We start from the raw sequence: 22,349 nt of genomic DNA on the forward strand, positions 1-22,349 counted from the left end.
AGCTGGCAAAATGACCATACAAAATGATCATATGAGCAACTTTAATGGAGAGCCAAGGAGCATGGTTTAAACTGCAATGGATTTTCTATGACATTAGCTGGGCATCCTTTCCACATTAATTTTGTTCCTTTTTAACAGGTTGAAGAAGAGAGACAAGAAAGAATGCAAACACGAGTTCTAGTGGAGGGACAATAATGAATTCTGGAGAGAGGGAAAAGATACCCAGAACTGAAGTACCTGTTCATTAAATAATTATGTTCTTTACTTAAAAGGATTATCAATAGAGTCTAATACTTCTACAGTGAAGTTGAAAGATTTAAAAATGGAAATGCTTATGTTCCACATTCTTTACAATACTCTTGCTCAAAAAAGTAAATGTAAAATGATTCTGTCACAAGAGAAAACTTTAAATATTTTTCCATTCATTCAGCAATTCAGTTCAACATTCCAGCCTTATTTTTAAAAATAAAATAAATAATAATGCTGTCATTCATTTAGTCCACTTAGCCAGCAGAAAGAAACTGACCTGAAGCAAAATTTCGGTATAGAAGTTTGTTTTGCTGAGTAGGGGGTTTTTGTTGGGGTTTGGTTTTTTTTTCTGCTTGTTTGTATGTTTTTAAGAAGAAGAAGGAATCTTAGAAGTAAAATTCCATTTAAGAAGAAGGAGAGCGATGATGATACAAAGATCCAGAATTTTTTTAAACAAGTAGCAGCAATCAAATTTGAGAAAAAATACACCTACCTAAAGCTAAAAGCCTTTGACTGAATTGAGTAGAAATTTTGTATATGATACGGTTTTAATTCTTTATTAAGTGATGGAAAAAGAGAACTGGATTTGCATTACATCATGAAAATGTATCTTAGAGCAAAGAGAAAACTAAGTAAAAACTAATGACAAGTGGCCATGTAAGAAAATTTTCATCTTGAAAAGAAGAAAGCTAAATATTCACCAACTTGATGGTAGCATGCAGATAATAAATATTAGTCTCAAATAAACTGCAAAACATTTAAGACATGAGGTCACATGTCCTTGTCATAGTACACTATCCATCTGCTCTAATTTGAAGTGTTTAGTAAATAGCTTCACCCACCCAAGTAATACAGAATGATATTAGGCTGGAAATTCAATTACAGACAGGAACTATATATCTATAGGTATCTCAACAGATCTAAAACAATATTTAATTTAGTTTCTCCCTCAAGTATAAAAACATTGAGTTAAAATTACAGCCCATTTCCCATTAGTCCTGTTACCTTAAAACTACACTTAACCAAAGTATATAGATTCTAGAATTAAATTTCTGTATTTTACATACACCTTATTCTTGAGAAGTCACATATATCATGCAAACTATACCAAGCAGTGTTAACTTTGCAGCCTCAGATTACATGACTGGCAGCTTTTCTGCAAAACCTTCATTGGATCTGTCACAATTAAATGAATTTATTTATAGGTACTCAAATCTATATGCTTATGTTTGGATGTAGGACCAGAACCACCATATGAACCAAAACACAACCTGCTTTGCTTCCCTAGAAAACTCAAGCTCAGGAAAAAAAAAAAGTTTCTTCAAAAATTAAATTGTGAATATTTTAATTAAAAAAAAAAAAATCATGCAGGTAAGCACAGTTTTTCCCATCAAATCACCAGTATAGGCTGTGACTGACAACAATTACCACTAAATAACTGTTTTACAGACTTCATTCAAAATTCTGAGGTCTAGTTCCTGAGGGACAGTGATCTCTGTCCGATTCCTAGATGACAGTGGCCACATTAAAAAAAAAAAAAAAAAAAAAAAAAAAAAAAAAAAAAAAAAAAAAAAAAAATCATTTCCTCTTTCTTCCCTAGATCCCATAATGCATTTTCCAGAGAAGAAAAGAAATCACTCCCCAAGACAGTTAACAAGCACCACTTACAAACACAAAACTCATGTAAAATCAGCTTTTTAGGGAGGCTAACTCTCAAAGCAATCAAATAAACATCTATTCCATTTTCAAGATCCCATTTATTTTCAGGGATTAGATGTGATGTTATTTCTTCCATATGTAGTTACTTGTACTGAATTGCTTTCTTTATTTTCCACATTTATTCATTTTTTTTAATAAGGATTTAAAATAGCTAGTTCATCATATTTATAATAGAATGATTTCTGGATAAGGTAACTTCAAAAGCATGTCAAAAATACAGATTTTTTTTTTTTTACTGTGTTGCTGAAGAACATAGGAAATAGTAACATGAAAATCAGTCTTTCAGAACTACTTCAGATACAGTCAAATAAGAGACCATGCTGAGAAAAACAGCACAAATAAGTTGTTCTGAGCAATATGGGAAACCACATTTGATTTTCTTAAGTTTTAGAGAAATCCCAAGTAAACTACTGTTGATGCTTCCTTTCCTCTTGATAAAACTAGCTTTTATTCTGTCTAAATCAATCTATGTTAGAGTGCTCACAGGCCTCAGCATTTTTTCTCAAAGACTGTGCTAATGGCATAATGGCTTTACAATTTAAGTAGAAAAACGTATGAGAGAGAGAAAAGGCTACATAACACTGAAGTAAGTAGGGATTCGTTGTCTTGGACCTCCTATCACAGGAAAAAAAAACCAAAGCAATTCTATGTATATAATAAAAATCAACTAAATTAATTTGCTCTGTTCCCTCCGAACAACAAGACTTTCCAAGAACTTTGTTCCACATCTGGAAAATGAAAGGTTTAAAACAGGGATTTGTGGCAGAGTTGCGTCTTCTATTCTACCCCAAAGAAAGACAAAGCACTTGATGACCCTTTTATCCTACGGAATGAACAGGAAGAGTACCATAGGGTAAGTGCTGATAGTTTAAGTCTGGAACCACTTTGAGAGCATGAAGAGTTTGGCCACATACAGTCATCAGCATGGCAACAAGAGAAAAAAGACCTGGTGCCAGTGTTCTGCCTTATAAGTAAAATAGAGTAATTTTTGTTCTTAAAAATACATACAGGATGAGAAAAAAGAAAAGTATCACTCATGTTTCTTAAGTTTATTAACAGTCTCATTGAAAATATGATTTTGACCAACACCATACCTGCCACTGAATACATCAGCGCAACTAGCTGCGTACTCTGGCTAACATTTAACCTGGAAATCCATCCTTACTATGTTTTTCTAGTCTGTCAACTCACTCCTGCAAGTCATTTTCAAATAGCTCATTCATAATTTATTTCTTACCCAATATTCTTGAAATCTCACTAGCATCCCATCAAAAAGTACAAATAGCACAATCTTTTACAATCAATTTAACTTTAAAAAAATCAAATAAAATTGATACATAACATCCATCTCCTCTCCACCCCAAAAAAGAGCAGATTTTGTTTAAACATTAAGAAAATAGAAAAATTAGTATTGGATATGTGACTGTGTTTTCAAGGGATAAACCGAGGCTGCATCTGACAACTTCGTTGATATATTTTTTACTTCTTTTGTATTTATTTCCTTTATTAACTCTGAGTTTGACATAATTTATTGTACTAAACTAAAATACAGGTGTGTCCTCCTTTCTTGAAGAAGTGGTCCAACTAGTAAGGAGTCTGCTAGTGTGACTAAAAAGACTAATACTTATTTTTATCCACATAAAAAATTTACAGTCATATGTTATCTATTGTATCTTTAGTCACCTATTATTATTATTTCTAAAAATAGCACAGACATACTACAATGCTTATGTACACAAATTCTTTATGAAATAAAGATGTTGTGAAGAATATTTGGGGCCTCTTGACCATTATTCTGAGCAGCTTTTCCACTAGCTTCAGCAGCTCATTTTTTTGTATACTGCATCTCTATACTTTTAGAAATGTCAGGGCTTTTTTTTAGCAACTTTATTTGTAATATTCAAAATTATGTCACTTACTGATTATTAAAAATCTATAAAAGTAATAATCTATTTTGCATTTCACAGAATTATCTTCTCAAATACTAAACTCGCCCTTAGTTAACCTCTATTATTTTTTTAAAGTTAAATTTTAAGAGACTGGCTATCTTTCACCAGTCTCTTCAAGAATCAGAGAAATAAGAAAATAAAATCAGCATATCCACTACTTTTATATTAAAAACAATCCCTCTGTTTGAGAGAATTAACAATTTAAACACCAATGGAAATGATATTTTCAACAATTATAATTTTGGTAAAAGCCATTAATAGTGTAACATCAAGTCAGTAGACACCTTTTCCTGCTATATTGTGCATAAAAAGTATTCCCATCTGTTTCAATGCTCTGGCTTTTTCATGGGCTTAAACCTGTCAAATTATTCCATTTGATTTCAGAGAATTCTCATATGGCAATCTATTTTATTTACTTTATCTTCAATAAAATGGTTGAGTGAGCATTAGCAACTACGAGACACAAGTTTCAATCAGTCCTCTGGCAAAGGCGTCAATCTACATTAGACCTACAATGCTGTGAGCTGCAGCCAGAAAGCTGGAGTGAGACAGGGCAACAGTGAATGAGTGAGCAAGACCTAATAAAGCAGCAGTGAAGAGAGAGAAAATTCCCCCTAGACACTACCATACACCACTTATATAATGTGTGTGCCTAGCTCAACACACCAGTAGCTCCTTAATAAAGTTGACAGCTAAAAAGGATATTCAGACTCCAACTTCATTTTACATGACACCTACAGTAATGGCCCTCTGTTCTCAAGCAGGTCACATTTAGAAACCTTCAATTCAGTTAAAAATTAAGAGTTCTCACCTCTCTCATTCATGTCACATAGGAAAAAAGAATCATAAAATTATTAAGATGCACACCATTTTCTCCTCATTTCATACAGCTGAAAAAAATTCAGGATTTAACTAGCTTTTCCTTAAAAATTTCTGTGCTATAAACCACAAAACAATCAGGGTATTTAAGCAATAATTCATTTCTGAAGACAGCATCATTAACGACTAATTCCAACAAATGTGGGGTATCAATCCTAGACATTACAAAAATATCTCCCAAAGCACAAACTTTGTAATAACTGATGCAAGTTCCTACTTGATACGGGCTGTGAAAAGAAGATTATTTCAACAGTGCTCTTCCCAGGAAATCAGACCATTAAGACTGTACTTAACTGCTTAGCTGAATTGAAAAGCTGGCCAGTTTAAATCCATAGTTTGATACTGGGTATAATCATAGCAAAAATTTACTGCCTCACATTTCCAGGTCACAAATTCAGTTCTATCAATGTACACTACTTTTTGACAAAACTTGACTTCAGGTTCCCCCCAAATCAGTAATTTACAGCTATTCAAAATCACCCTGGAAAGATAATTCAAAATTCTACAATAAATAGTGTCTCTGATCTAATACTATTCCATTAAAGTATAAAGTACTGTTTATGTTTCAGACTCTTCCTGTTGGAAACCAAATTTAAAACAAAGCCCATCAAACCCCATCTAATTACTTCTTGCAAACCATATACCATCTTTTTCTTTCAGCATTATGCTGTAGATCCTCCTTTCATTCATTTACAGAAGTATTAAAACTCATTTGCCTTCTGACCAGACATGTGGAAGGGTTAGACTTCTTTGTGGACAAAGTCAATGCCAATCCACTATGCAGCTAGTGGAAAACATCATCTCTTTCACATGTTGGTCATCAATGTGGTCACCAGCAATGAGTCCTTAATGTAATTGTTGAGAGAATTTCAGTTCAGATGCAAGATACCTGTATGAGATATTCTAATGATATTCTAACAATATAATTATGTTTGCCCTACAAAAAATAAACATATCCATATAGACTGAATATTTAATAGTATACAAAATGTATGCATATACACGTACATGAGTTGTGATGTTTCAAGTTTTTATTTCTTGCAGTACCAGAAAGAAACAGGAAAGAGCACAATGTCTCCTGTTCTCCAAACTGACAACAAAGAAGAGCCAGATCAATTTAATAATTATTAATACCAGAATTTATGTAGCTTTTTCTTTTAAACCTAAGTAACTCAGAAAACAGAGATGCAAATGTATCAATAACAGTCTCCAAAACTGTCTATTTAAGTCATCAGTCAAAAAATAGAACATTTTTTCTCTGCTTTCACATTTCTCCAACATGGATTTTTGTCTTATTTTCAGTTTTTCCAGCTCTATCTCAGTTTTTCTAAAACTTACTCCTAAATAGTTAAGTGTTCTACTGAGAGGACAAAAACCAGAAACATTTTTTTCTGTTAATTAAAAATGTATTCATAAATGCAATTTTATTTTTATGCATATCTATCACTACATTTATGACTAAATCCCAGTTTTCAATCAGTGCAAACACACCGTATCCTGCCATAAAATAACCTATTAATTCTAAATAACATACTGACGAACTAGCATTCAAAATTTACTACTGTTTCCTCATTGACTGCAAAAACATTCCTTCTCCACCTTCACATACTGCAATAAATAGAGACCAATGCTAAAACGGCCAAAAAGATTTTGGCTTCCTTTACAGAAAGTGTTTTTATAGAATATATTTAACTTAAAGTTATGGAAAAAAATATTGCAGGAAGCAGAACAGCAGTTACTTTCTTTCATATGCTTTAAGTTTCAGACATACTGGAATTCAATAAAATTATGCTGCCAAACTATTATAGATGCACAAGTCAGTTATACTGCATTTTGGACATTATTTGTCAGAACATAGTAAACTTCCAGAAAAAACATCCTTTAAAAATTAAATCACTCTTGCTGACTCAACAGATTTCAATTACTACACTTTCTATCAAGCCAACCAATTCTCCAAAATACTGACACTGTCCATCAAGAAACTATCTAACCTAACTATATACAAGTTACACCATTCAGACATGTACAAATATGTGAGACAAATCCAGCCATATTTCCATCGCTACACAGAAAGCAAAGAATCTGACATTTCTTACTGTTTTTTCTATTGAGGAATGAAAGGAAAAAACACTGTTTTGAAAATATATTACTACATACTAACATACAGTCATACAAAGGTTTGCACATGATGCCAGTAATATCTACAGTTTCCCTGTATAGAGCTGTATATCCTTTGATTTACAACACTGTTACATCTAACCTTTCTTCTTTTCCTGGCTTCACCATATTCATACAGTAGCCTTCCAACCAGTGCCTTAGCTCCTTGGAAAAAGGTGAAGTTAAATCGGAATAAAGGAATTTTCCTTTCTTATTACCCAGTGAAGACAGTCACAGTGAAACACATACCAGAACAGTCTTGTTTTACACTACTTTGAACTAGGTTAAAAAGGTCTGTGCTTCCTCCCAGAGGGTAAAACTTTAAAAAACTTGTTATAAACATAGTTTCAGAACTAATTACTGTCACCATCATTAACTCCTCTGGAAGAGCTTCTTTTTCTTTCCTTGCAGAGGCATCAATACATTAAGAAGGATACACCAATATTATGGAGTGTATAGGTATATCTGAATATCTCATAATACCTTAGCAGTTACTACAGATGGCATATAGGGAAACAGTATATATTTATTTCAGCAATACGTATTTGTATTTACATTTTTTTTCTACTTACTGGGGTACGTAAAAGCAATTTGGCCTGGTTCTTATTATAATTAGTTTGTTGCACCCTGTTGAAATCTGCATCTTAAAAATTTAGTACCAGGTCCAACTGACCATATTTTGCAATTTATATGCTAAAATATTGCCTAAAAATTTTGAATTTGAAAAGTTCTGGGAATATTCCCAGAAGATTTTATACCTTGTAGAAAATGTAAAATATGAACTACTGCAACACTCAACATATAGATTAATTCTTCGTTGCAATAGCAATTATGAAAAATCCGAAATAACTGTGACTGGCTTGCTAAGCTCTGATCTTAGGCTAATTCCTCCAAGATCTCCTTTTCCACATCTGTCTAAGTCAAAAAGACCTGACAGCCTCTTGTACATGATTCACTGAAGATAGCTGTGAAGGTCTGGAGCAAAGCAAGGTGTTCAATGCAGGCATGCCAAGTGGCAGTATACCCACTGACAGTGTGGTGTCACAGGCTGGTTCAGCCTATTAGCACAAAAAGCAGTTGAACTCACAGTCCTTGACATCATGGAATATTCCTGGTTATCAAAGGAATAAAGACTGTCCCAGTTTCAAGAAACTAGGAATATCCAAACTCAGGTATTCTTTACTATTTATTATAGTATATTGGCCTTTTAAAATTTTACTTTTTACAAGAAATAGTCTAATAATTTTTTCAAAAAAAATTAGCTTAATTATCATACTCCTAATATAGATGATGTAATGGAACTGTACAGTGTAAGTTAACTCCACAGTTCAAGAGACCTTGGTGAGAGAACCATGGTTTCACTTATTTTCAAGGCAGATGCTGAAAAAGCATGTAGGAAAAAAAAGAAACCCTAAATGAATCAGATATTCTCTGCTATCTAGTCATAACACAAGCAGTCATACATCCCAGTGAATTGGGGAAAGCAGAGACCAGCTATTTGAACTTGCATTGGTAAGAAGGAACAGCAATTCCAGAAAAAAAGAAAGTTGCAAAAAAAATACTCTTAGATTTGTGATGCTTGACCTGTACTCACCTGCTTCTTCTAAGCCTCAAAAAGACCTTTTAACTTCAACCTTGAACTGAAGTGATGTCCAAAATCAATTCTAGTACCACCATCCTGACAAAACAGAGAGAAATGTTTACAGCTATTTAGACATCATTTAAAAAAAACCAACGCAGAATCTGGCCTTATCACTCCCTCTAATTTGTTCCAGATGTGCATATGCTGATTCACAAGTAATCTGAAAGAAAAGGAGCTGTAATTTTAAATTTTTTGGTTTTGACATAAAGCTGGTTGAAAGACATAGCAAGTTAAAAGATTCTCTTAACAAGTAGTAAGCTTAAATGTAGTCCACAAAGAAATATAATTGTTCACCTAAGTTTCTTCCTTGCAGTAGAGTGACAGCTATGGCATCACTCAAATTCTAGTCTTATATTTTTATTCTATTTTTATTATTATACTACCCAAGGGCAAACAAAAGGAAGGCTTCCCTGAAGTAGTTTGTTCCATACAGAGAACTGCACACAATATCACTACCAGTAAGTTCACAGGGTCATCTGAAGGAAGGAACAGAAGCTGGGAGACAGCATGCCAATAAAATTTAAATCTATATGTATGTTAGGAAGGACAAAAGGACAAGCAAAAAGAAAAAAAAAAGCAGCACTGAAGCTGAGACTGGAAGACTGCAATGAAGAGAGAAGGTTGGACAAGACAGAAGAAATAAAGAACACGCAGGTCCATAGAATATTTAGATTACATCTATGTCTGAGCACATTTCTCTTTTCTGCAATCAATTGGCAGAGATAATCCTACATCTATGCTGGCATAGTCACATATGCTCTGAAACAGAGGGGCTGCATAAAAATTGTCTAATGGAGGTGGTCAAATAAATGTCTGGGAATTTTCTGGAACAATGTTGGTTTTTAAAGACTTTAACTGTGGCAGACACCTGGAAATATTTCCAGGCATTGTTTAATTTACTAATATAGATACAGACTTAATGCCTGAAACTCTGCTATCTCTGAAGTAGGTCCTACCAGCCTCTCAATGGTGCCTCTTGGCAATTCTCTCTTGCTGACAAGGTCAGACAGAAGCAGGCTGAAGAGTAAAATGAATGTAGAATTTTATATAGAAAAGACTGCTTTCCCACAGTTTAAGAAAAAAAATCTGTGTTCCAACTGGCATTATTAATACACACTTTGTTACAAGATGTTTGGACATTTAAAAGAGCTGCAGTTCTAACTTGTTCCTTTGTTTGTAGAGTGTAACAAAACCTGCTGGGAAGGTCGAAGTTCCTAGAAAACTGAAAGCTACCTGGCAGCCTCTGTAGTAGTGCAAGTGAAGAAGGGAGAGCAAAGAATGACAGGCTGAAGGAATAAACACTACATGAAACCCCTGCACAGTAGGACAGCACTGGGAAATGAGAAGGATATCTTATGAGCTTAATACAAAGCAAAAAAAGGTAAGAAAATGTTAAAAACAGGTAAGGATCCTAAGGCAAATATGAGGAGGTGAAGGCGGGTGTCAATTCTTAAAAGTTGTTGGAAAGTAAAATATGTGTCAATGAAACTTTGCTTGATGGTCATGTGGTCACCCTGGATCCACAATGTAAATGTCCAACCGAGTGAACAGCATCTCACTGTCCTATTTCCCATTAAAAGGTTGCAGTTTTGCCTCTAAATAGCTATGCCTCTAAGTCTTTGAAGTTTCCTGTGCACCTAAATTCTAGACAGAAATACACATTAAAGTTATTTCTTCAACACTAGATTTTGTTGACAGATAATATGTAAGCCTCAAACGTGAATATTCTGTATTTCTTTTTTCCTATAATCCATTACACCAAAATACTTTCAAGTCATCAGTTTTCTTAGGTTGGATTATATTAAACATCACATCTTGCTTCACCACGTAAAGCCAAGACAATCACAGTTATTATATATGAAATCTTATATCAAAACATGACCCATTTTGTTGAGATATAGCCTTTTTAGATGAAATTGTCCATGTTAACATTTTTTGGTAATTAGTCTTAATATGAAAACAACCATTAATCTCGATGATTATAATTTTATCTTTGGTCTATTTCTGGATTCCTATACTTTTTCAGAAAACAGTAAGAAATATTTAAAGTGGTGAGGATGGCACAAAGTAGGTGTGACAGATATGTCACAGGCAAACAGCAGGTCTTAATCTATCAATTCTCTTCTTAACGGTACAAATTTTCATTTTTAGAAACTTATCTATTGACCTATGTTTCATTTATGCTACATTTCAGTGTGGTTTACCTGATGAAGGCAGCTGACTTTTAAAGAATGATATTACTTCTGTTATAAACATTGATTTGTTTTGATTTTTGTTAGCATCCTAAAACCTGGATCTGAGTCATTTCAGTTATTCCAGTTTAAGACCAACATTTCTCTACCGTCTCTCCACCTGAGCTAGCAGATTCCATCCCTTGGGCCTTAGCAGCTAGATCTTTAATTGTTTACCTATGCCCTACTGACAGTGCTTAAAGAGATATATTTCCCATTCTTCAATATCTAACAATCCTATCTGAACCTTAAAAATTTACAAATTTACAGACCTTGTTTACCAAAACTTTAAAAGCATCCTGACAGAATGTTAATTGTCATAATTGTGTCAAAAACCCCTAGAATATTTAATTCAAAATGAAAGTCAAATTCATTCCTGGATGAAGACCTTCCTTAGAAACTTGACTTAAAAAATACAATGTCCATACACTGCAAACTACTTCTTTAACTCATTCATTTACTTGCCGCAATCACCTCTTAGCTTATTCCACATTTAGATCACAAATCATTAGGGTAAGTTTACCTGTTATATGTTTGCACACTGCCTCTAAGACAACATTTTGATTTGAGACTACATGCTCTTATTCATTATCCTGCCTTATTGGTGGCCTTTGGTATTTTTTAAAATGTAAATAACCCCACCAAAGTGCACCACAGCGCTTAAGCAGTTCTAGTATTTGATAGATCAAGTTGCCATGATGCGTCACTATTTCAGGTAAGACATGCTTGTTCAGATTTCTTCTATAGTAAAAATGGTTCAAACTGCATTAGAGCATGAAATGGGTATTTGTATAAAATATTCTAATGAAGCACCACTCATCAAAGCATTCAAGAAGATTTTAGAACCTGGTTGAGGGCCATCTATATAAGTTATTATTAGGTATGCTTGTTTTGAGTCAGACAGATTGAGCCGAAGACACCACTGGTTTCGCTAAAGCAAAAATTACTTGCTAGAGAGACTGACTAGTATTTTAAAGACATAAGCATTCACTGGTATCTGTAGCTTCCACCTTTTTATCATATAGGACTCACACAATTAAAAACAAAACTCTTAATTCATAACAGGACTTCTGAGCAAGCCTTAAATTGCACTATGTCAATGGGATGTCCTGAATTTTATTTGAAAATACATCACTTACATACAATCTATATCTTGTAAAAGTATGAAAAAGAAGTGTAAATCTATTAAATAGTCAGACTATGTATTTTGAAATATATTTTAACTACTTCAATACAGTAACTCACAGTAGAAAAAAAAGATTTTTAAAGAATATTATATAAATTGCAGAACTGCAAATAGTAAGGAAACACCCCTTTTCTTCCTGATTCCAGTAATTCACATTTCTGTGATAGAAAGATACTCAGAAGTTCATAACCAGATGAGCACTACTGAATGCCATTATAATTAACAAGAACATACAAAATGAATTAGAAGTTACGTTTATAATCAGTCCAAAGTTAAATGATACAATGAAAAGACCTTCATACTACTGTGATCTCTCAGCTAATTTTTACATACTATTTCACATTGGTACTTAGACAAATGAAGGCTGGATTACATTATCAGTGGTTCCCAACAGAAGTTCTGTGGCAGTAGGAGAAGCATATATTTTTTTCATGTGGCGCAGAGAAAATAATGAATTCCTGAATGATTCTTGAGCTGTCAAGCTTCCCCAACTACATAGTTTCCAAATTTTTCAATGCTATGTACTTATAAAGGTTCACATAATATTCTACACCACAAAAATTATTCTTGAAGTTTTACACCATGGAATTTACTGTGAAAAACACCCATACTCCATTAATCCAGAAAACATGTAACTGTGTAAAGAAGTAAGCGAAGGATAATAATAAAATTTACAAAAAATCATTAAAAATTTAATATTAAACACCTTGGAAATTGCCCAGTGACAGAAAAAATGTCCATATGGACTAAATGCATCATCTACTTCCAGTATGTCCCATCCACTGTGTAACTGATGCACAGGTTACATATAATTCCTCTTGGGGAAGAGGGGCTGGGGGGGATGCTGGTCCACTTAGGTCTTACTTGTCCTGAAGACTAATAGGACACTGATTACCTGTACTTAGCAAAGCACTCTGGAGAAAATGGAGACAGTACCAATGAATGGGAAGCCTGGAGTGATGGAAAAATCATCCCTCAGTCTTTTCTTCCAAAATCTCCACAGCAACATTGTCTGAATAGTTGGATATACAGACTAAACCATCCCTGAGGCAGGTCTAACTTGCTTGACTTGCCCCTACATGATAGATAACCTGTGCTGACACTAATCTTATAAGTATGCACGATACCAATATCATATTTATAGAGATTTCTGAACACTTTATCCAATGTGCACAGATACCATACCTTACTTTATCCTCAGGCATGTCTGTCTTTCTTCTGAAAACATAATTTATTGGAAGACAACTCAGAGAAAAACCTCTTTCCACTTGTTGAATTTTCTTATTATAATAAACTGCAATAGTCTACACTAATTGGGGAACAAGAATATAAACAACGATGAAAGCAATTAACTATTCTTAAACAGTTTGTTCTACAATACCACTAATAAAATGGCACTGCAGTCTTGTGAATTCCTTCCAGAATTACTATGTGTTTCTCCCTTTTTCTCCTCTGATGTGATTAGAAGGAATTCAGAAATACTATCAGATGAGAATGTAGAACAGCTTTAAAAGGTAGTATTTCATAAGCGGATATATGGTGATCCCCCTGAGTTGTCTCACATATCTAGTTTGTTCCTGTAAGGAGATGTATGTATAGATTTATAACCTAGTAACACATGAAGTCAAAATGCACCTGACCCTTCTGCCATGCTGCACCATATCACAGACTCTCCTACTCACAGAGTGGCTGATGAGTAGCAACTGCATAAAGCATCTGAATTTAGACTGGGTCACTTAGTACATTAGACAGATGCACCTCCAAAACTTTCAAAAAAGGTGGCTCCAGTTCCCGGTTTCTCTAGGCAACTGTTTCTGTTCCATAATTATCCTTCTACTGAAAATCTTTTCCTTTATATTGAATCAAAACCTTCACACATAAGAGTCCCATCCATTCCAACTGCTCCTTCACAAAAAGGGCAACCCTCCTACTCCTTTTCTGCCTGAGCTTTTGTTGAGCCATCCATCACTAAACCCCAACTTTGTAGTTGTTCTGCCACTTGGCAGTTTAATCCAGTGATATCATCATTCTGGATCTGCATGCGGAACTCTAGCTCCTCCTGTTTCTTTCCCACCCACAAGAATCTCATCTAAATAAATATATTGAAAACTCACTAAAACCAACAACAAAACATAGAAAATTAAAGAGTCACACAATTTTCAGGGAGAAAAAGGAACACCAAACAGTGTGAAGTCCACACCTACAAACAATGCAGAACAGAAAACCTAACACATACAGACTCCTCAAGCTCCTAAAGACCAAAAGAAAACAGACACAAAAAGTTATAAGTAACTCAAGCTAATTGTGAAAAAAAAATTAAGATTAAAAAAAAAAACAAAACCACAAAACAAGAAAACAAAAAGAGGTTCCAAGATAATCTACCTGGGCAGGCTCAATCTCCTGCCAAAAATTCCACCATAAAAATAAAGACAGGAAGTTGTCCCACCAATTGCTGTCATCTCCATTATCTGACTGTTGGCAGCATCTCAAAGTATGTGTTTTCTACTTCGGGTGAACAGCAGGTAACTCCCCCATCAGCACAGATCTTCCTTGGGGCTTCCATAGCCCTAACACACTGTCAGTTTGGGCACCCCAAGAACTGCTCACATTGCTTAGGAGGTTGGTTCAATACTGATATGACCACCACAGTTAGCTACAGATAATTGTCACAAACTAAATGTCCATAAGATGACTGGATCCTTGCAGAGGTCCCTATCCTAAACCCAAAATTTGACATGATTTAATTGTGTCTTTAGCAAACAAGAACAGAATTAGAACAGAACTGTATCCTTGATTTCTTCTCAAAGACCCTGCCTGGTGACCGAAGTAATAGGTCTCTCTAGAGGATGCTGATCACACTTGCCCATCCTCTGCTTCTTGATTTCTTATTCAGAGCTACATCGGTCTGAGGAGGGAAAATTCTTACACATAGGCCAGTCCTCCTTACAGGCACAGCACATCTTCAGCTATGCTGTATTTTGATATGGACCACTTCAGATTACTGGGCAAGCTCAAGGATTCCTTTTTTTTTTTTCCACTCATTAGAGAATGACTCCTCTTGGTTATGAGTTTGTGCCAGTTTGGACAAACTTGGAGGAAAAATATCCTCTGATAGAAGGCAGGCCACAACCACCCCTCCCCCACCAGGTTCAGCAAAAAAAAGAAATTTTCCTTGGAGGAAAGTGAAAGAGATAAAAACTATTTATTTAACAAACACACAGGAAAAGGATAATAATGCTGAATAATAAAACCTGTCACTGTGGAGAGAAACCTGGGAAGATTTCAGAGCCCTTTGGTAGGTGTGGTCTCTCACCTCCTCCTCAGAGTTGGGTCATGGGCCCACCTCCAGAGCCTCGGTGGAAAATTCTCCTGATGTGCTCTGATGTTGAAACAGTCCAGAGAAGAAGGGAAAAAAACGAAGTCCAAGGAAGACAAGTTCAACTCTCCGCCTCCCTCTGGAGAAAAGGAGCCGAAAGCTGGCTGAAAAGCAAGAAGGGTGCTTCTTCCACTCTTGCTGCTGCAGAAGCAGAGGAGTGTGTACCTGTGTCCTTGAACAACTGCTTTGAAAAGTTCGCTTGATTTTTTCCTCTCCCCCCTCTCAGGCTCAGTTTAAAGGCACAGAAAGGCACAAAGTTAATTTCTGGGCATAGAGCAGCAATAGGGGATACACATCATAAAGCCACCCCAAGACACAGATCCATCTGGCAGTTAGCAGTCCATCATGTTAAACAACCCAGAGACTCCCTTTCAGCAATGGCCAAGGTAGATGACATCAAGAAAGACATAGGATATAAATATGACCCATGCTCTGGGCCAATACCTAAAGACACCTAAGAAACAGAGCACCTTTCATAACACTGAAAAATGTCCCTGTAAGTATGGCAGATAAATATTAGGGCTGCTGGAAATTTCTGCCTGTCTTGTACAAGCACAGGCCATATCGGGGTATGACTCAAAGTAAATTTCTAGCCACAGTCAATAAGTGCTTTGATGTAGATTGGAATCTATGCCCTTGAAGGGGCAACAAAAGCCAAAAAAACTCTACCACCATTTCAAAGAGGGTCACTGAATAAAAATGAGTAAGCTTGTTACAAGGAAGAAAAAAGAATCAGCTACAAAAGTCACATTTTTACAGGTGGCACAGAGACTGATTAAAGACACCTTTTGCAAGCTCAGAAGAAATGCATACAACCCATCAAAAAAGACTGAGAAAATCCAGGGAAGGGAGCTATCGTGAACAAATGGGATGAAGGAGGCTACTAGAAAGAAAATGGCATCCTTGTAAAAGCTACAAGTTGCGTCCAAGTGAGGAAAACAGAAAGGATTGTAATCTTCGGGAGGCTTAAACATAAAACACAGTCCAGGGTCAGAGGGCTGCAGGGACCAGCAGCTCCCTATGGGCTGGAGGCCAGAAGTTGTGGGGGCTGTCCATGGGCAGAGCAGGACCTGGCTGCCCTTGGGTACGGAGAATGGCAGTCCAAGGGGAAGCTGGGGGCAGCCCTGGCCCACAGCACACCAGGCACCTCAGTGGGGACAGGCCAAGGCTGAGGTCAGAGTCAAGCTTAGTGAAGAGCCTCCCACAGACAGCCACCTAGGGGCTTCTGCTGAGGCTGGCAGAAAGCAAGGGCCACTAAAAAGCTGGGGTTTCATCCACACCGGAGAAGACTGGAGAAGTTACTAGGCCAGACATCCTCCTCAGAGAGATACGTGAGAGGATCTGTCTTAAACTGAAGTGCCATTAGAGAACATGAGAACAAAAAGACAAACTGAGCTCTAACAGATTATTACATTGGAGTATATCCCATCAACAACTCTAAAGGAACTTGAGTACGAAACAGCTGAACTTAAAATAGAAAAATTTGCCTGCTTCAAATTGTCCTTAAATCAAAGGAAGGTGGCAAATATTAAATCAATCCTAAAAAATCTAGAGAAGGTCCAGAACGCTGCAGATCAGCACACATGGTGTTCACACCAGGCAATTTCCTACAGGCTACAATAGAGTTTATGTGTATGTCAATATAAACAACATGTTGGGAAGGAGTGAACATTCCAGTATGAAAAAGGACATGCCTTGGATGATCTCAGTTATTTTGAGAAGTCAGTGAGAAAATGGACAAATGAGATCCACTTGTAAGTCATGTATTTCCAAAAATCACTTTATAAGCTCTCTTACCCGAAGTCTCTAAAAGAAACTAAACTGCATGGGAGAAAAAAATAAAAAAAAGGAGGTCTTTTCACTGCTAAAAATTTAAAAGAGAGGATATTAGGAAGAAGAATAAATGACAGTTTGCAGTATTTCCTAGAAGGATACCACAGAATCATTATTAAGGTTAGAAAAGATCTCCAAGTCCAACTTTTGTCCAAACACTACCATGCCAACTAAACCATAGCACTAAGTGCCATGTCCAGTCATTTCCTGAACACCTCAGGGATGGTGACTCTATCACTTCCCTAGACAGCTCATTCCAAATCTTGGACATCCTTTCCATGAAGAAATTCTTCCTGACATCCAACCTGACATTCCCCTGGTGAATCCTGAGGAAATTTCCTCTTGTCCTGTCGCTGGTTCCCTGGGAAAAGAGACCAACCCCCACTTGGCCACAACCTCCTTTCAGGTAGCTGTTAGAGTAGTCAGGCATTGGAGTAAGTGTCCCAAGGGAGGTGCCTAACTCATCACACATGGAAAGACGTTGCGGTCTGGTGCTGGGTGACGTGGTTTAGTGGTTTAGGGGTTACAGTGGTAGTGCTGGATGGATGGTTGCACTGGACAATCTTAAAGATCTCTTCCAACTGTATCATTCTACGATTCTATGAAATCTGAATTCAGTTTTTGAAAATAAAATGTATGCAGGACCCAAATGTTGCCTGCAACTTTTGGAAACTGCCTCACATACCTGCAGAACTTCAATACAACTCTTCACACTCAGTAGGATTCTGTAGGTGATCCCACAGTATATACAAAGGTAGTATCTTCAACAATTATTTTGAATTACCTTTTGGACAATACTGTTAAAGCAGCAAATCATCTTACTCTAGTGATTTAAACCAAATAGTAAAAGCCAAAGAGAGAGGGATCAAATCTTTCATTTTCCTAAGATAATAAAGTGTGTTTGTTCGTAAAGAAGCAAAGCTGGAGAGGGACTTTTTACAAGGGCATGTAGTGATAGGTCAAGAGGCAATGGCTTTAAACTGAAAGAAGGCAGATTTACGTTACTTAGAAAGAATAAATTCTTTACTGCAAGAGGGGCGAGACACTGAATCAGGTTGCCCAGAGACTTGTGGATGCCCTGTCCCTGGAAATATTCAAAGCCAGGTTTGATGGTACTTTAAGCAACTTGGTCTAGTGAAAGGTGTCCCTGCCCATGGCAGGGGGGTTGGAACTAGAGGATCTTCAAGGTCCTTCCCAGCCCAAACCATTCTAAAATTCTATGCAGTGTCTATGAATGAGTTTAACCTCTTTAACAGATTGAAAAAAACCACCAGTTTTCCAACAAATTAAGGGTTCAGGTTAATTTAGGCATTTGTACTAGTTTCAATTCTGCATTAACTTTCATAATAAATGAGAAGATTCTCGTAACAACCTCCTGCATGGTGTGATGCACGTGTTGCTCATAAAACATAAAACATTTATCTGACACATACAAATCAAAACATAATGGGAATGTAGATAGCTTTTATATTTTAAAAGCAGTAAATTTTCTTGGACATTTTCTATTTTTATGCTTATCTTGTGACTTTCTTCAACCCATCAATTTTACATGAATAAAATGACCCTCTTACAAAAACCTTCAGGCATATAAACTCAATATAAAATAAATACAGTAAAATATTGATAAGCTAAACTATGTAGCTTTGCTTTCCAAAATATTAACATGTATTTTCTTTTAAAGAAGAATGATTGAAATGCATAGGGTAAGAGAATCCTGGCAAATAAGAATTTTTACTTCAAAAAGGTACCATGTGATTACTTTTGCCAGGAATGTCAATTGCTTTGGCTGATGCAGAGCCAACAAACTTTAATTTATGACAATTGACTTCATAGTACCCTGTGGAAATTTCTGTCAGAGACATGGCTGCTCCCAGCCACTCCAAGCCACCCACTGCAGGGTGGTGCCTCACATGGAAGAGGTTTAGGAAAGGGCAAAACCACCACACAGGCAGAGGAGGATTGGTGGGGGCAAAGTGTGAGAAACAGCTTCAGAACACCCGTGAAGGTCAGTGAACAAGAAGGTGAGCTGGTGCTGCTTGAAGAAAGCAATGCTTTCATTATTTCTCACTACCCAAATGTATTTTAATTGGAAATAAATTGGATCCATTTTTCCCAGGTCAGACCTGTTTTGCCTGTAACAGTAACTGGTAAGCAATCTCCCGTGTCTTAATCATAACCCGTGAACTTTATGGCATACTATTTTCTCCCTCCTGCCCTGTTGAGGAGGGAAGCAACCAAGTAGCTGGCCATAGCCAGCCCCTAACTCTCCTACTGACCCCAGAGAATCACAGCACTGGACATTTTGCAAATACTTTGAAGGATGTTCATGTACAATAACACGTAAAAACTGCATATATTCTGGAAACTGATAGCTCTAAAGCTGTGAAATTAAAAAAGCAGCAATTTAATGTAAAATTTTCTACTGAGATATCTATGGACCACAATATAACTTCTTCAGAAGTCTTTCCCACATCACTGCAATATACATAACAGCATCCCAAGAAAAAAATTTTTAAAACTTCTAACTCAAACAGGTCAGAAATTACATGCTCACAGCTTGTTTCTGTAAGGAACACAAATATTGTCACAATCACTGAAACTTTTCTCCAAAAAAGACTATGTTACGCAGAATTTACCTTGATCCCATTGCAACAAACAGAAACTGATACAAGCAATAAACCTTTTTAGTAAAAGAAACATAATTTTCTTGTTTCACAAGCAAATTTAATGAAAGAAATGTGTCTGTTCAAACTGAAAGGAAAACAGAAGTCAAGTGCCAAAAGCAAGAGGACAATAAGAGCAAGCTGTGGAAGCCAGGATAAGTGATGGTGGAAGGGGAAAAGAAGAAAAGAACAAGTAAGAGTACTGGCAGACAAGCATGTCACTTCTGGGTGTTGTGGGTTGTAAATTTTAACTACATTGGGATAGCTCCAGGTGCACATATGACCATGTAAGCACAAGGAAAAAGGTATAATTCCAGTAAATGAAAAAGATCAAGTAAGCTCATATTTAATGGCCTTAGATGATCTGTCACACCACAGCAGATGCACTTCAGATGTTACTCAGCAGCAGATTTTCCACCTGCCCCTTTTCCTGAGTCTTGTGCATAGATTAACAGGATAAACACAAGCAGCTGAAGAGTTGAGTAGTGAAAGCAGAAGAGAGGAAAAACTAACGAAAGACAGATGAAGGAGAAAAAGACAAAAAAATTAATGGGAAAAATGAAAGAATAAACAGTGGAATTGCCAAAATGTGTGTGAAAACAAGCACCAATATGTTGGTGTCAAAGGTAAAGTAAAAGAGATTAAAGTCATGCATTACTGATGTCAAGAAGCATTTATTTAAAAATGATCTTGCTGCCCTGAACTGTAATGCAAAAAGGACCCTTTTGAAAACTGCCTGCCAGCAGTCTCAGAGAGGCCTTGTGTTGTGTATTGCCTGTGGGAAATTTAAACTGTCCTTGATTTAAAGCAATTGAAACTTTTCAGTGAAATACAAAAAATAAATTTAATTTCATGTGATGTTACCATTAAACACTATACCATAAGAGGTCCTTTCATAAATGTGACTACATGAAAAAAATTTCCAGGGTAGATCAGGATTGATGTAACTAGGCTACAATTCAACAGCAAAATTCCCACTGATTTTAGCAGAACAGATTTAAAACCAGAACTGAACACTTTTGAAATTCCTTTATTTATGGATTCCACAGATGGAAGTCATGCAATGCTGTCATATCTATGACTCCACCTTGTCCCCACACTTTTCGGTAGATATGTTATGAGGAGAAATAGATATAAAACTGGGATCCTTTCATCTTCTCTGACTCAGCGTTCTCTTGACTCTACTGGTTTTAATAAAACTCTTTGCCTGAGACAAACAAACAATATCTGGCCCCTCATTTATTCAAAGTACTTTGTAGGAGTCTTTCTATAGATTCAATAAACCCAATAAAAACAGAGTAATTTATTACATTGCAAAGAATAAAAAATATCTTTCCTCTTGGTAACTCCTCAGACATGTCAGGCTCTACTGAGTTGCTCACAGAGTGTCCAACGTAATCCTATCTGCCCTACAGCTGTCACTTCAGAAGGGTGCAGGTGTCCTGTGTCATATCTGACAGATGACCTCTCAGGTTATCTCAGATTTGCAGGACACATAATCAAGCCCACCCTGTCAAATATAAAGCTACTGGGCTACTTCTGGGAGATTTACATCATTTTTGCAAGGCTTCAGTAGTGGGCAATTACAGCAACATGTAAATCTGTTCAAGTAAATTCTTACATTTGGAAGCTCTTCTAATGTTTAGCCAAAGAATTCCATACTTACCCTTGCTCTTTTTGCATCTCATCCACCTTACTTTTAGCATGAATTTATAAACCACTTTCCTGCTGCCAAACTCTCCATATGATTTATTAAAATTTTAGCCCAACAAATTAATGCAAAATACATGCTAATACTAATTAATACTGATTGCAAAGCAAACACTCGAATTCCTCTGATAATTCCAACTTTACTTTTTCATGAGCCAGACAGGTATTGAAACAGAGTTCACGGACACACAGTGAAACATATATATATATTTGCAAGATATTTTTTATCTCTTTCATTGCTGAAGTCAATAAACTGACCAAATTCCAATGGGTAATTGTACTTCTTCTCTTTCAATCACCGAAATGTAAAATTGAGGGATTTTGGTTGGTATTAAGTGTTAATTCCAACACAAGTTTATGTTTAGTGTTCTACACCTCTATGTTATAGGTGAAGAAAATAACAAAGCAACAGATGACTTGAACTGCTTGACTAATTTTGGTGAAAATACAGTACTGCTGTTTCATTTAACAGCTAAGTAATCAATTCCAAAATTTACAGAGATGTCAGGTATAAATGATTTTTTTAATACCTTTCCTTAAAAAAATTTAATCCAAGTGGAATATATATTTTCTACTGTTTTCATATTTCTCTGCCCTACTTTATCATCACTGCTTAGATGGAATGGAAATACCCACCAGCTGCAAATAACATAAAAACCTTGGATGGCAAATACATCTGATGGACTACTCATTGCCACTTACACATTAGTAACTTCAGCATTTATCACTTATTGAATTCTAAAGTATGTTTATGC

The 22,349-nt window shown here is 36.0% G+C and overlaps 1 protein-coding gene across 1 annotated transcript in view; it reads right to left on the reverse strand.

Moving 5' to 3' along the window:
- Positions 1–22,349, reverse strand: part of FOXP2 (forkhead box P2) — a 346,539-nt gene that overhangs the window by 277,170 nt on the left and 47,020 nt on the right. Inside the window, exon 2 of the mRNA XM_017733112.1 lies at positions 8,548–8,631. The gene's annotated coding sequence lies outside the window, so the exon portion shown is untranslated. The remainder of the gene's footprint in view (positions 1–8,547; positions 8,632–22,349) is intronic.

This window comes from Corvus brachyrhynchos, unplaced genomic scaffold (genome assembly GCF_000691975.1).
Source record: "Corvus brachyrhynchos isolate BGI_N302 unplaced genomic scaffold, ASM69197v1 scaffold32, whole genome shotgun sequence".
Classification (NCBI taxonomy): Eukaryota; Metazoa; Chordata; class Aves; order Passeriformes; family Corvidae; genus Corvus; species Corvus brachyrhynchos.